Here is a 14738-nt window from a genome sequence, read left to right on the forward strand (position 1 = left end):
GAGTGGCTGGGAAAGCTTCTCTGAGAGGTAATATTTGAGCTGAAACGAGGTTGCTGGAAAGAGGCAGCCATGTGATTCACGGAGAGTTCCAGGGAGTGGGAATAGCATGTGCAAAGGACCTGGGTCCAAGAAAGACCTGGTCAGTGTGAAGAACAGATGGGAAATGGAAGACAGCATGCCTGGAGCTCAGTGAGTAAGAAGGTGTCATAAGACGTGGTTGAATCGATAGGCCAGAAGCAAATCATGCAGGATCTTGGGGTTCACTCTAAGGGTTATGGGGAGCCACTGCAGAGTTTTAAGCAAGTGAATGCTATGTTTCAACTACATTTAAGAAGGTTACTGTTGATGGCAGCAGAGTCAACTGGCTGCATGGAGACCATTTGCACTTTTACCAGTTGTCCAGGCAAGCAACAATCATGGCCTGGATCAAGATGGTGGCAGGCAAGATGGAGACACGTGGATGAATTTGAGATGTATTTTGGAAATAGAATTAACAAAGTCTGCTTTGGATTAGATGTGGGCTTGAGGTAAAGAAGAAATCAAGAATGACTTCTGGGCTTCTAGATGAGCCTCTGGCTGGTGCCTGAGATGGGGAAGATGTGCAGGAACAACAGCTTTGGGAATTGTGAGTACAGGGAGAGTCAAGAACTCGTATGAGGTGTTAGATGTCGTTGAGACATCCAAGTTGAGATGTCAAGTAGGCAGTTGGATAAGTGAGTCTGGAGTTTAGAAATGAGGTCGGCTCTGAAGAAAAAAAAATTCATGTGTATAACCATGTGAATGGTGGTTCGCCTACCTCTGGGCCAATTCCTTCACTCTTCAAGTGTTTGCCCGTCTTTCTCAGGACAGAATCTTGGAGGTGACATATCTCTATTGCATTGTGAATTACTGTGTTCATTGCTTGCATAGTGTCTTATCTTAGAAAGTATACATCAGTTATCAATGACTGAGTGTGTCAGAAGTGGCGGGCACCCAATTATGTTATCTCATTTAATCTCTGCAATTTTATGAGGCATAGATGGCAGATATGAGTACACTTAGAGGGCAGATTAGGGAATGGAAGCTCAGAGAGGTGAAGTGGCCTCCCTACAGTCACACAGCTGGTACGTGGCAAAGCAGGGAGAGGAACCCAGGCCTCCTAACTCCAGGGTCATGTTCCTGCCCTCATGGACTCCTCTCCTCTCAGTAATCATCTCTTATTTACCCCTTACTGGAGAGCAATTTCTGTAGCACTATACGGTATAGTAGCTGTTTGAGTTGGAACTTGGGGCAAGTCACTGAATCCCTCTGAGCCTCCCTTTCTTCAACTGTTGTGATGGTTAATTTCATGTGTCAACCTGACTGAGCCACAGTGCCCAGATATTTGGTCAAACACTATTCTGGATGTTTTTGTGAGAGTGCTTTTGGACGAGATTAACGTTTAAACTGGTGGTCTTTGAGTAAAGCAGATTGCTCTCCGTAATGTGGATGGGCCTCATCCAATCAGTTGAAGGCCAAATAGAACAAAGACTGACTTCCCCTGAATAAGAAAAAATTCTGTAGCAGACAACCCTTGGACTTGAACCATAACATAGGCTCTTCTTGGGTCTCCAGCCTGTCAGCCCACCTTATAGATTTTGGAATTGCCAACCTTCATAACCACACAAGCCAATTCCTTAAAATAAATAAATAAATACACACACACACACACACACACACACACACACGTATACATACATAATACATATATAATATATACATATCCTATTGATTCTGGTTTCTCTGGAGAACACTGACTAATACAACTATAAAATAAAATGGTCTACTTACTGTGCAGATTGAAGATTAGAAACATAGGAAATATATAATACTAAATAATATTAAATAACAAATATTAAATTACATAATACAATTATATGCAATATGTAATTATATATAAATGTATACATATATATCTGTCAAATGGGGCATTATGCAACCATTAAAGATGATTGTCTAAACTGTTTTAAAGTTTTTAAGATGTTTAAATTATAAGATACTTCAAATAAATAAAAGTACAGAATATTGTATGACACCCACATACCCACTACCCACATTTAACAAATGTTAATATTTTGCCTTTTTCACTGAAAATATCTTTTTGTTTTAAGAAATAAAACATGGTAGAACTATAGGTACAGCTAAAACACCACTCTCCTTCCCTGCCCTTCGCCCTCCATAAATAACTGGTCAGTGTGTAACCCTCCCACTCACATTTTCGTACTTTTCCTATATATGTATATCTACGTAAACAATTCATAGTGTTGCTATATGCATTTAACATTGTTACATAAATGCTACTATACTATGCATATTCTTTCATAATTTGCTTTTTTCACTCGATGTATAAAACAGTGGTTATTGTTTTTGTAATAATTAAGTCCCTGCTGTTGACTAGGGCCCAAGCTTACAGTTTCCATATACTATCTCATTCAGTCCTTATAATAAACTCAGTGGGTATGTGCAGTTGCCCCATTTTACAGGAGGGGAAAATAAAGCTCAGAGACATTAAATCACACGGTTAGTAAGTGACAGAAATGAGCCAGGATTCAACCCCCTCCCCAATCTGTTCACTCAATCATTGGGCACTTTCATTATTTTCATTTAGTGTTCTTGCATGTAAATTAGATTTCCTACTTGGTATTTCTTGTCCCTTCCCTTCAAATCCATAACAGATTTGACGGCTTTGCCCCAGGTCCTCACATTTGTTAGCCTGCCCTGTTTTTTGGGCTGGTCAGACAACTTGCAGTGCAGAAAGGTGGGCTCTCTCATTTCTGGTTATGTTTCTGTGAAAATGGGTGTATTGATTATCTTGCATGGCATGACAACCCCCTCAAAACCGAGAGGCTTGAAACAACTGTCTTACCATCTTTCATGGTGCTTTGGGTGGGCCGTTGAGCTGAGCAGTTCTTCCGGTCTCCCTTGGGGTCCCTCACGCAGTTTCAGTTGGATGGCAGCTGGGCTTCGAGTCATTGAAGCTTTGACCAGGATGCTGAGATGGTTGGGTCTCTCCCTCTCCATGCAGCCTCAGGGCCTCTCCTCTCCGCACGGACGATCTAGGTGGTCTGTACACGTGGTCTCTCCGCCAGGATAGCCAAACATCTTACAGGACTCCAGGGCTCTAAAAGTGCCAAGAAGGAAGCTGCCAGGCATCCTGAAGGGTTAGGCCCAGAGCCCACACAGTGTCACTTCTGCCAAGGTCTGTAATTTAGAGTGAGTCACAGGCCCAGCGCAGATCCTGTGTAGGAGGATCCACATAGGAGGGGGAACACTGGGAGATGCAGTTCGTCGGGAGCTGTCTTTGAAAGCTAGCTACCTCAGTGAGAAAACTTAGCACAGACTTCATCTCATACCCTAAACGTTCTTCCTATGAAGATTCCCTTTAATGACTCCATGTTTATCTAATATACTTAAGAGGATTTTTTAGCAACACTATGGCAAGAGAAGTAAGAGACCAAATTCACAGTAACACCAACAGTCAAGGACTGAGTTATTCAACTTAGGAAACCAGAGTTCTCAACAAAATATTTTCTCCCTAGCCCTACCTGCTCAGCACCTTACTTTCACCATGACAGGAACTCTCTCTAGAAGTTTCCTCAAGGGTTAGTTTTGTGCCAGGCTTTGGAGCCTGTGCCACCAGATGGTAGCCATAGAAATATCAGAACTTCCCTCCGAAATTGGATTCCAATCACCCGAGGAACCAATCTTTAATTTTAGACTTTGGAGTGGGCCATATATCCCACCTTCTCCGTTCTCAAAAAAATCAACACAGTAATCGTGGTCAGAAATCTTTTTTGTCACCTTGGGAAATATTTTTAGCTCTTTCAAATCCATAGAAGGGATTATTTTTGCAAATTTAAAGTTAGTGTATTTTTAGAATAAGTAATGTAGTCATATAGTCATAGTCAAAATTTAAAAGTTTCAAAGAGAATTAAGTAAGAAATCTCCCTTCCACGGCCCTATCCCTCAGATACACAGTTTCCCTCTTGTCTTTTTTTTTCCCCCAGAGATAGTGGAGATTTTCTCTTCCAGAGATGTTATATGCACGTACACAAAAATATTAATTCATATTCTTTTTCCAGTTTTTTGCACACATGGAATCACATTCTACATACTACTGTGCACTTTGCTTTTCCTACTTGATAATCTTAAACATTTTTCTATATCAATACATAACCTCCTTATTCTTTCCTTTTTGGTAGCTGCATAAGCATTCCATTGCATGCATTTACCATAATGCATTTAAACAGTTCCTCTCTTGAAGGGCATTTAGGTTCTTTCCAATATTTTGCTATCGTTAACAAGGGTAAAATGAATAATAGTGCATATGCACCATTTCATACATGTGTGGATTTATCTGTGGATAAATTCCTAGAGTTAGAATTTCTGGCTCAAAAAATGAGGTAATTTGTAATTTGATAGATATTGCCAAGTTGCAACACAAAGATGATATACTAGTTTACACTCTCACCAATAATGCATGATTTGCCAATTTATTCTACCTTTGCTAACATTTTCTAAATTTTCTGATTTTTGTCTATCTAATGAGGGGAAAGTGTTCTTTCAGTGTGATTATATTTTTAATTCTCTTATTATGAATATAATTGATCACCCATTCTTATGCTCAGGGGCTATCTGTATTTCCTTTTCTGTGAACTATGTGCTTAAATCCTTTTGTTCATTTTCCTTTCGGTTATGGTAGCTTTCTTTTTTATTTGTAGGAGTTTTTTTTTAATATGCAGGAAGTTAGGCCGTCGACACGTATTGATACAAGTTGCAAATTTTTTTCTACATAATCATTTGTCTTTTAACTTTACTTAAAATAGTTATGCCAGGCAGAAAATTTTATCTTTACTTTTATGTAGTCAAATTCATCAGTGTCAGGTTTTCATATCATTTTTAGAATGACTTCCCCACTCTCAGAGAAAATAATCAATTTGTTTCTTACAATAATTTTGTAATTTCATTTGTTACATTTAAGTCTTTGATTTATATTGAGTTTATTTTGGTGCAAAGTGTGAGGCATGGAGTCAACTTAATTTTTTTTCCAAATTCCTACCCAGTTGTCACAACACCATTTATTAAATAATTCATCTTTTCCTCACTGATTTGAGATGCCACCTTTGTGACACTGTGTCCTCCTCCTCAACATGTTTTGTTGTTGTTGTTTGACCCGTTATTTTCCCTCAGAAGTGTTTAAAAATGTTTCTTCCTGGGGGCCCGCCCCGTGGCGTAACAGTTAAGTGTGCGTGCTCCGCTTCTTGCCGCCCGGGTTCAGATCCCGGGCACACACCGATGCACCGCTTGTCAGGCCACGCTGTGGCAGCATCCCATATAAAGTGGAGGAAGATGGGCACAGATGTTAGCCCAGGGCTGGTCTTTCTCAGCAAAAAAAGAGAAGGATTGGCATGGATGTTAGCTCAGGGCTGATCTTCCTCACAAAAAACAAAAAAAATGTTTCTTCCTTAAAAGCCTGCATGTTTCTTATTAAGTTTATATCTCAATATTTTTCTTTTCTTGGTTATTATTACTATCATAAATGATTAACTTTTCTCCTGTTAGAATCTACTAGCAATCTGATGATCCTATCTGCTCATTTGTTTTGTTTATTTATATAAAGGCTATTGATTTCTGCATTTTAATTTTACACTTATAATTTCTGGAGGAATGTACCTTCATCCTAGTCATCAAAGAATTCTCATAATTTTCCATGGAAAATAAGCATTTGAAAGCAAAAAATTACTATGTACACACCAGGAAGGAAGGTCAGGATCAAAAACTAGCAGACATAACAGATTGCACAAATAGACTATCAAAGTCTTCAGATATTGAAATTATTAGATACTATATAGAATAATTATGCTCAGTATATTTAGAAAAGTAAAAGACATGTTTGTACATATCTGCAGGAAACAGAAGCTACAAAGACTAACTAAGTAGTTTGGAAAATGAACCAAATAGAACTCTGAGAAATGAAAATGTAATAATTAAAATGCAAATTTTAATAGATAGGTTTAAGAGCAAATTAGATTCAGCTGAAGAGAAAATTAGCAAACTGGAAGATAGATCAGAAGAAATTGTCCAGAATGGAGGATAGAAAGACAAAAAGATAAAAAAATAATATTTAAGAGTGGTTAATAGGCATGAAGGATAGAATTAAAAAGGCTAAACTATATATGATCAGAGTTCCAGAGGAAGAAAAGAGAGAAAATAGAGATTGAGGTCATATTTAAAGACAGGACTAAAAATTTTCCAGAACCAACACAAGAGAACAAACTACAGAATGAAGAATTCCAAAGATTTATCTAATCTTCTTGAGATTAGATAAAAATTCTTCAAAAACAAACAGCTTAGATACATCATAGTAAAAGTAGAGAAGAGCAAAGGCAAAGAAAAAAATATTAAAGGCACTCAGGGGAAAAACTGATTGCTCTTGAAGAAGCAATAATTAAACTGACAGCTAACTTCTCAACAGCAATAACAGAAGCCTGTAAACAATGGACTAATATCTTCAGTGTGCTGAAAGACAATAACTGCCAATCTAGACTCCTATACAAGATGAAACTATCTTTCATGGATGAGGAGAAGAATAAAGACATTACCAGAAACAAAGTGGAGAGAGTTTGCCACCAGCAGTACTTCTCTAAAAGAAACACTAAAAGAGGAACTTCTGGCTGAAAGAAAGTGATCTTAATTGGAAGGCCTAAGATGCAAGAAGGAATTAATTGTAGACAAGATACATAAACAGACATTTTTCAGAAGAAATGTGGCCAATAAAGATATGAGAAGGTATCCAACATCATTAAAGATCAAGGAAATGAAAGCCAAGACCACAATAAGACAACATATTCCACCCATTCAATTGTCAAGAATTAGAAAGAGTTGGACAATACCAAGTGTTGGAGGGGATGTGAATCCACAGGCTCTCTTTTACATTGCTGAGGGACTGTCAATTGCAAAACTGTTTGGCATTCTCTCCTAAGTTGAGTGTTAACTCATTTATGATCCAACAATTCATGCTAGGCTTATACCGAAGAGAAATTCTTGCACATGTCCAGGAGACACGTATAAACAATGCTTATAGCAGCATGATTTAGCAAAACATGAAAACAATCCCAAATGCCATCAATAGGAGAATCGATAAACTGTGATAAAGACACACAAACAGATATTATGTAGCAGTCAACACAAATGAACTACAGCAACAGGCAGCTAATTGGAAAGTTAAGTCTCAAAAGACTATATGCAAGATGACATTCTTTTATCAAAGTTAAAAGCAACTGAAATTATATATATAGTATATATATTTAACTTAATGTATATATGTTAGGAATACACATAGATGTAATAAAACTATATAAAAAGCAAAGTTTTGGAATGATAAACCTGGGATTCAAGATGATGGCTACCTTGGGTGGGGGGAGGCTGGAGGATGGGATGGGAGGTACTAATGTGGTTAGATGAGGCTTGTTGTCAAGATCCTGGTGTTTGTTTTAGGGAGTAGGTTTGCAGGTGTTATTACATTATTAAAAACTAACCAATAAACAAGTAAAAGAGCATCATGAAAGGACAAATATTGAGAGGATGCCATGAACCAAAGACTACGTTTAACTCAATTATGTACACCCAAGGTCCATAGAAAGAAAAATTAAATTAAATTAAAATACAGGCGAAGGGTCAGAGAGTGGCAAGCAAAGTTAGGGTTTTGTAAGGGCAGACACAGAGTGCACATCTTCCCAACTAATAGGGGAAAAAGCAGTGTGATGAACAGAGAATCCAACAAGAAAGGAAAGAAAACATAACAAGAAGGAAGGATGTTACAGCAAAGAGATATAAATCCAAATAGAGCAATAGTTACATTAAGTGTGAAGGAGTAAATTCATTGGTTAAAAAACAAAGATTGTCAGAGTGAATAAAATAAAATGAAGATATTACTCAGAATTTAAACAGCGTGAAAATAAATGAGATTGCAACAGAAAGATATCACCTATGCATAAAATAATGAGGATAGAAAGTGGGAAATTGGCAATGCAGTTTCACCTTTAAACTTCACTTTGAAAAGTCCCACCTTATATAAAGTCTTGCACATACATCTACTGCTGCTGCACCCCACCCCCAACCCCATAATAACAGCTTATTGGGTCTTGGCTAACTCCACACAATTACGGCTGGCTTGTAAGTGAGAAAAGCTTGCAACAATCATGCACATTCTTTCTGAGGACAATTTGGCTCAGCATCCTTTGATAAGGAGAGCAAGGGTAGGGGCCGGCTTATTTCAGACTACGGAAAAAAAAGATGTATGTGTGTAAATGCTTAATAATCCAGGCATGAATGCTCAGTATGTGGACAGTTGTATATGATTGAGCCAGTATATTGGATGTTGTGGTTTCCACCCTCAAACCTTCAGGATCAAGGCACTTATTTCCCCAGCTGCCAGGATTGTGGGATGCTGATGGCTTACAGCTGAGTCCCTTCCCAAGCCTTGTTCTCTGCCAAAGGTCATCCCCTACTCCCCTGCTTGGGGGTCAAAATGTGAGAATCAAAGGGCCAGCCCTCTTGCCTCAGTTCGGGACACCTCTGAAGGCCAGTCAAGCTTCAGAGCTCCCTGTGGTATCAGCTGAGATCCCTCCTGCAACAGCGTTGCAGTTCAACTTTTCCCCCTCTGCCTAATCCTGCTCCACTCACTCTCTTACAGGTTTGCTGAGAACACTCCTACTCCCCTAAGACCCCAACTGATCTAACACCAACTGGGTGTTCTGCAGTTTAGTTCTGATGCTAGCCACCTGGAGTTAGCACAGACCCCAAGAGGTTAAGGGCAAAGTCCTCCAGATGACTCCCCTCACTGCACAAGTCTCCCCACAGGTGCAAGTCTAGGGAGTCTCCAGGCCACCCACACTTCTAATTCGGGGCTCCCATGACCCCCTGAGGTTTGATAATTCACTAGAATGACTCAGAACTCAGGAAATCACTGTACTTAATACAGTTTCATTATAAAGGATCCACATAAGGAGGAACAGCCAAATAAAGAGATGCATAAGGTGAGGTCTGGGAGGGAACACAGAGCTCCTATGCCCTCTCCTCACGAAAGCAGGGTGATTCACCCTCCCAGCACATTGATAGATGATTTATGATGTATGATTACCAATCAGGAAGCTCCACTGAGCATGGGGTCCAGAGTTTTAGTGGGTTTCATCACATAGGCATGATTGATGAAGTCATTGGGCATGTGATCAAACTCATTCTCCAGCCGCCTCCCCTCCCTGGAAGTCTGGTTAGCTCAAAGTCCCACCCCTCTAATCACGTGGTTAGTCTTTGTGGTGACCAGACCCCATCCTGAAGCTATCTAGGGGCCCATCCCATCTCATTAGCATAACAGAGACACTCCTATCACTCTGAAAATTCCAAGGATTTTTGAAGCTCTGTGCCAGGACCCCGGGGACAAAGACCAGACAAATTTATATAACAACTCACTAAAAACACTCCTGCACTCAAGTCTCTATCTTAGAGTCTGTTTCCAGGAAACCTAATCTATGATTGTTTTTGCCAGTGGTGATTCTAGCAAATGCAAGTGCTGCTCTGGTCCCTGATGTGTTGTGTTCTGTGGAGAGATGGGGACCCCAAGGGCTCAGCCTTCACTGGGTTAGGCTCCATCCACACAACCTGGGCTAGTACCTGTGTGACTGCTCATTGGGCCTGATGTTGGCAGCCTGGTGGCAATGTTCCAGTTTGGGGCTGCTTCTACACAACACAGCTCTTGGACCTGGGATGATCCTGAGCTAATTAGTTTTAGGTACCAACTATAATGACTGATGGGAAGGATATGGGGTTTATCCCTATTATATTCAAGTCTATTTATAAATGAAAAAATAAAAAAGGAAAAGAAGGGGAAGTAGTTCCTAACTCCCCCTTACCAGCAGCCACTTATCTGAGTGTTTCTGGGAGACATGTACATTCAGTTTTGGTACATGAGCATATTCTGAATTCCAGGTACCACTAAATGCACATTACTCTCCACTCCAGCTCTCCAAGCTGGATTTCTCCCCCAAATCGCTGTCTGGTCTACCCAACTCACACTTGACCCACTTGTCTCAGACATCTCATCCTCAACATGTCCAAAAAATTTAAACTTTCTCCACAAAAATGTCCTTCTCTTTTCCCTACCATCACCTACACAATTGTCTCAGCCAGAAACTTGGTGTCACTTCGGCGTCATCCTTGGCTTCCATTTGTCTCTTACCTCCAATCTACATCAATCACCCTGACTGTCAATTTTACTTCCTGAATATTTCTCAGAATTCCCCCTTCTCCCAACTCTGCCACCATTGCCCCCATGCCACCCTTCCTCATCTCTCTCCCCAGCTGGAAGAAAACTGAAACCTGCAAACAGGTAGCCATTGATGATTAAGCAGCTAGTAACTATGGTGGATCGGAATTGGCCACCTCAAAATATGTCTCTGCCTGAAAGACAGTTTGACCCACACTCCCACTAACTAACCAAAAGAGTTTGGGATCGGAGGCATGCCCCCAGAATAGGCCATCACCATAGACATCTCCGGGTATCTGGGAGGGTCCTGGCTAAGCCCATTCTTAGTTCTGGTTACCCTTTGTAAGAGATATTTACATTTGTAAAGGAAATCTCCATTTGTAAATGTATCTTCTTCCCTGTACCAGGAAGAAGGGGGGATGGCCTTATCTAGAAACTTAGCAGAACAGAAGGTGATGACTTAAATCTGCATGATAAGCCTACCCATTGTTAACTGTGCTGTTTAGGCAATATGCTATCTGACTCTCACTAGGTTCCTATAGATAACATCTCCCTGGAGCCAGAGTCACCATGGTAATGGGTGTTTGAACTATTTTTTTCAGGAAATGGAATCCCCTGTCCACTTCAGGCCTGTTGAGACCACCAACCCATCAACTGGGCCCATGCAGACATATGTCCAATAAGCAACCTTTTGACATCAAGAGGTTAGAACTCGATCCTTGGGGCATGCTAACATCGCCATTCTGTGAACATGCGTCCTACGAAGAGGCATGAAGCCTGACTACACTTGTGCAGATCATCAATTACCTCATCTTTCCTCACCTCCAATCATTTCAGACCACCTTGCCCCCTACCCCATAAATATCCCTCAGTCCCTATTTTCGGGGAAGTGGATTTGAGATTCATTCTCCCATTTCCTCACTTGGCTGCCTTGTGATTAATAAACCCTCTCTCTGCTGCAGTCTCATCACCTTGGTGTTTGGCTTTCTGGGTGGTGGGCCAAAACGGACCTGGTGCAGTAACAAAACACTTCACTGTCTGCCTTTCACCACTTTGCCTTCTTCAAAGCCTTTCTCTATACAAACACTTGAGAGGGATGCACTTATATTACAGATCCAACTATTTCCCTTTTCAGCTGTATTTGTTCCATTAAAAATATTATAAAACAGTAAATGTCTTCCCAAAAAAAGTCAAATAATATAAGTTATATATAGTAATAAGAGAAGTCTTTATAGTATTTTCTCCTTTTTCTAACACCCCATCTCCTCTTCTTTCTTCTAAGAATTGCCCTTCCTCCAACTCCATAAATACAGTCCCTCTCTCCTCGAAGAAGCTCCCATTTTCTTCTTTGGACTCTCACTCAGGCCGTGGTTAATTGGTTCATTTTGAGAGTTCTTTCCTATGGTTTTGTACTCAGGCTCAAAGTATCTCATTGACCTCTCTCTAAGGTGGAGATGTAAGACATAAAATTTAGTTAAGTCTGGTGGCCAGACTTCTTGCCCTGATGAGTGTAGAAGCTGATGTGGCCAGTCAGAAGAGAAAGAAGGAATAATGAAGTGACACACCCAGAGAAAGAGAGGGAAGCAAAATGGAGAGAAAGAATCCTGTGTTGTTTTCTTACTCAAGTGGATCATACCATACAAGTTGCTCTTGCATCTTTTTTTTTTTTTCATTTAACAATGTGTCTTGAAGATCTTTCCATTTCATTCCTTATGAAGGTTCTTTGTTCTTTTAATGGCTGCCTGATATTAATAGTCTGAATGTTCCATGGTTTAGTTAACTATTTCTAACAAATAAGTAAGTTGCTGTCACAGAGAATGCTATAATAAATGTCATTGTATAAATATATATTTTTTGGAGCAGAAAATCCTAAAAGAGGAATACCTACTCCGATTTTCCCAAACTTCTCAGTATTTCCAAGATAAAATTCATGCTTTTTAAAAGGGCAGACACCACGACCATCCCCATATCTCACTCATCCCAGCTTTTTGCCCTGCTCTCCAGCAGCACGAATTGCTTGGAGCTTCTGACTTATATACCATGCTTTTTCCTACTCTGTGCCTTTCTTTGCTCTTGCTGCACTTGGAATGCCCTCTCCACCCCTCTCTGCTCAGTTGATTCCTATTCATCCTTCATCACTCAGTTCAGGTGTCAGTTCCTCCAGGGAACTGCTCCACACCTCTTTCATCATTGCATGTGCCAAATTGCATCCAATTTATTTAGTAATATACCTGTATTTGCCACAAGATTATGAATTCTCCCAGGTCAGGAACAGAGGATAGTACTTGTGTCTTACTGTTTTTATATCCCAAGTGCTTATCAAAGTATCTGGAACCTAGTATGTCGACAGTTACAATTGAATGAATGAAGGTCTGCACTCACAGATTTATCAGATCCTACACCCTCACACACATGCATGTTTGCTCCTTTTGAAAGTTAATGGATCTGGTATATTTCTTTTTTTCTAACCAATCATAATATTGCAAACACGCATACGCCTACACACACACACACACACACACACACACACACACACACCATGGTGTATAGACTAATGCATTGCTTTAGTTTTGTACTTTCTTCTTGTTGCCAGTTCTGGAACCCAGATCTGTGAGAACTTAAAGCCAACTCTCTTTTCCTACCAGCCTCTCTCACAGTGTTTTTAATCCGTAAAAGGGGCTGTTGACTCAGGCTCCTTGGTGTGAGATTCAAGACTCACAAATTTAAACCTAGTTGGGAATTGTAAACATACTTTCATTTATTGCTACTATAATCAAAGAAGAGGCTTTTACTTAAATATTAAGGTCTGGGGGTAGAAGCATAAATAGAAACAGTTAACGAATATTCTCATTGTTCTTCTGTCTCCTCTTGCACTAACCTGCATCGAATTTTTAACTGGGCCGTGTTCCCCAAGTGCTGTCATTAAACCTTACATACATTACTTCTAATTTCAATAATAAGCTAATTTCCAACGGAAACCACCTAGGGTTAAAAATTACCCCTAAGGAGTATCTAATGTTCACTATAAGCAAACCACACACAAAGTCACCCCCTGAGATTGCTTATACTTTTCTTTTCACAATTGAGGTTTACTAAGCTGCAGTGATACACCAAATTGCACCCATCTCAGAAGGGATTTTTAAAGTATATATATCCAAGAAGTATATTTTGAGATAGTATAGCATAATTTCAATGGTTAAGCACATTGGCTTTGGAGGCAAGCAAATGTGCCATCTAGTAGGTTCTGTGATCTTGAGCAAATTACTTAACTTCTCTGAGTCTCAGTTTCCTCTTCTGGGTCAATGTGAGGGGTTTTTTGATATAAGTACAACTTCCCAGATTCAGAAAAGGCTATTTTTTGCTATTTGAAATTTTAATTAATAGTTAACTTATTTACAATACATATTCAAAAACCTAGTTTTCCTTAGTCCTTGAATTCAACTTAAAATTCTTATAATTTTGTAACTAGATACAGCAAATTTCAACAAACACCTTTCAGATGGCCTTTTTTGTTGACGTTTGATAAACTCAAATCAAAGAGACCAAACTCCTTCAAACGATCAGTACCATTTACAACTTACTTAATTAAACACCTTAAATTCTATTTATAAACTTAATATATTCAACTTCTTTTTTGAGCCCTTCAAATGTGTGCCTTTTTAGCCAAAATCTAAGAAGTCAATTCTTGTAAATTTAATAAGTGAAATTTACAGTGAATTTCAAGTTTAAGAGAACTTAAACATTATAAACAATAAACACACAAAGATTATTTCAATTTCCTTAAGCCTAATATGAGGGTAATAGTACTGTGTATTTTTATTTACTTCATCCCCCCTAAACTCAATTTTAATCCTTCCTGGAGTTCAAAGATTCTCAGCTTCATGAGTAGGAGTCCCAGGCAAATTGTAGGAACTGTCCCAAGAGGACTAAGGCTACCATCTCAAGCAAGTAAAAGGGGCTTACTGACCAGAGATCCAAGGCCAGGAAAAGAAACCTGGGGGATGCGTACATCCAGAATAACTCTCCCCATCTACTGACAGACATAAGGATTCATTTTTTTTTTTATTGATATTTTAATGGTTTCTAACATTGTGAAATTTTGGGTTGTACATTTTTGTTTGTCCATCACCCCATATATGACTCCCTTCACCCCTTGTGCCCACCCCCCACCCCCCACCCCCACTTCCCGGGTAACCACAGTCCAGTTTTCTCTGTCCATGTGTTGGTTTATATTCCACATATGAGTGAGATCATACAGTGTTTGTCTTTCTCTTTCTGGCTTATTTCACTTAACATAATACGCTCCAGGCCCATCCATGTTGTTGCAAATGGGACGATTTTGTCTTTTTTTATGGCTGAGTAGTATTCCATTGTATATATATACCACATTTTCTTAATCCAATCGTCAGTCGAGGGACACTTAGGTTGCTTCCACTGCTTGGCTATGGTGAATAAT

The 14738-nt window shown here is 39.5% G+C and overlaps 1 long non-coding RNA gene across 1 annotated transcript in view; it reads left to right on the plus strand.

The window, feature by feature from the left end:
* The window catches only part of LOC131394131 (uncharacterized), a 60399-nt gene extending 49106 nt beyond the window's left edge, over positions 1-11293 (plus strand). The window contains exon 3 of the long non-coding RNA XR_009216072.1: positions 10885-11293. This is a non-coding gene — a long non-coding RNA (uncharacterized LOC131394131). The remainder of the gene's footprint in view (positions 1-10884) is intronic.
* Positions 11294-14738: the final 3445 nt, after the last annotated feature.

The sequence above is a fragment of the Diceros bicornis genome, chromosome 29, assembly GCF_020826845.1.
Source record: "Diceros bicornis minor isolate mBicDic1 chromosome 29, mDicBic1.mat.cur, whole genome shotgun sequence".
Taxonomy (NCBI): domain Eukaryota; kingdom Metazoa; phylum Chordata; class Mammalia; order Perissodactyla; family Rhinocerotidae; genus Diceros; species Diceros bicornis.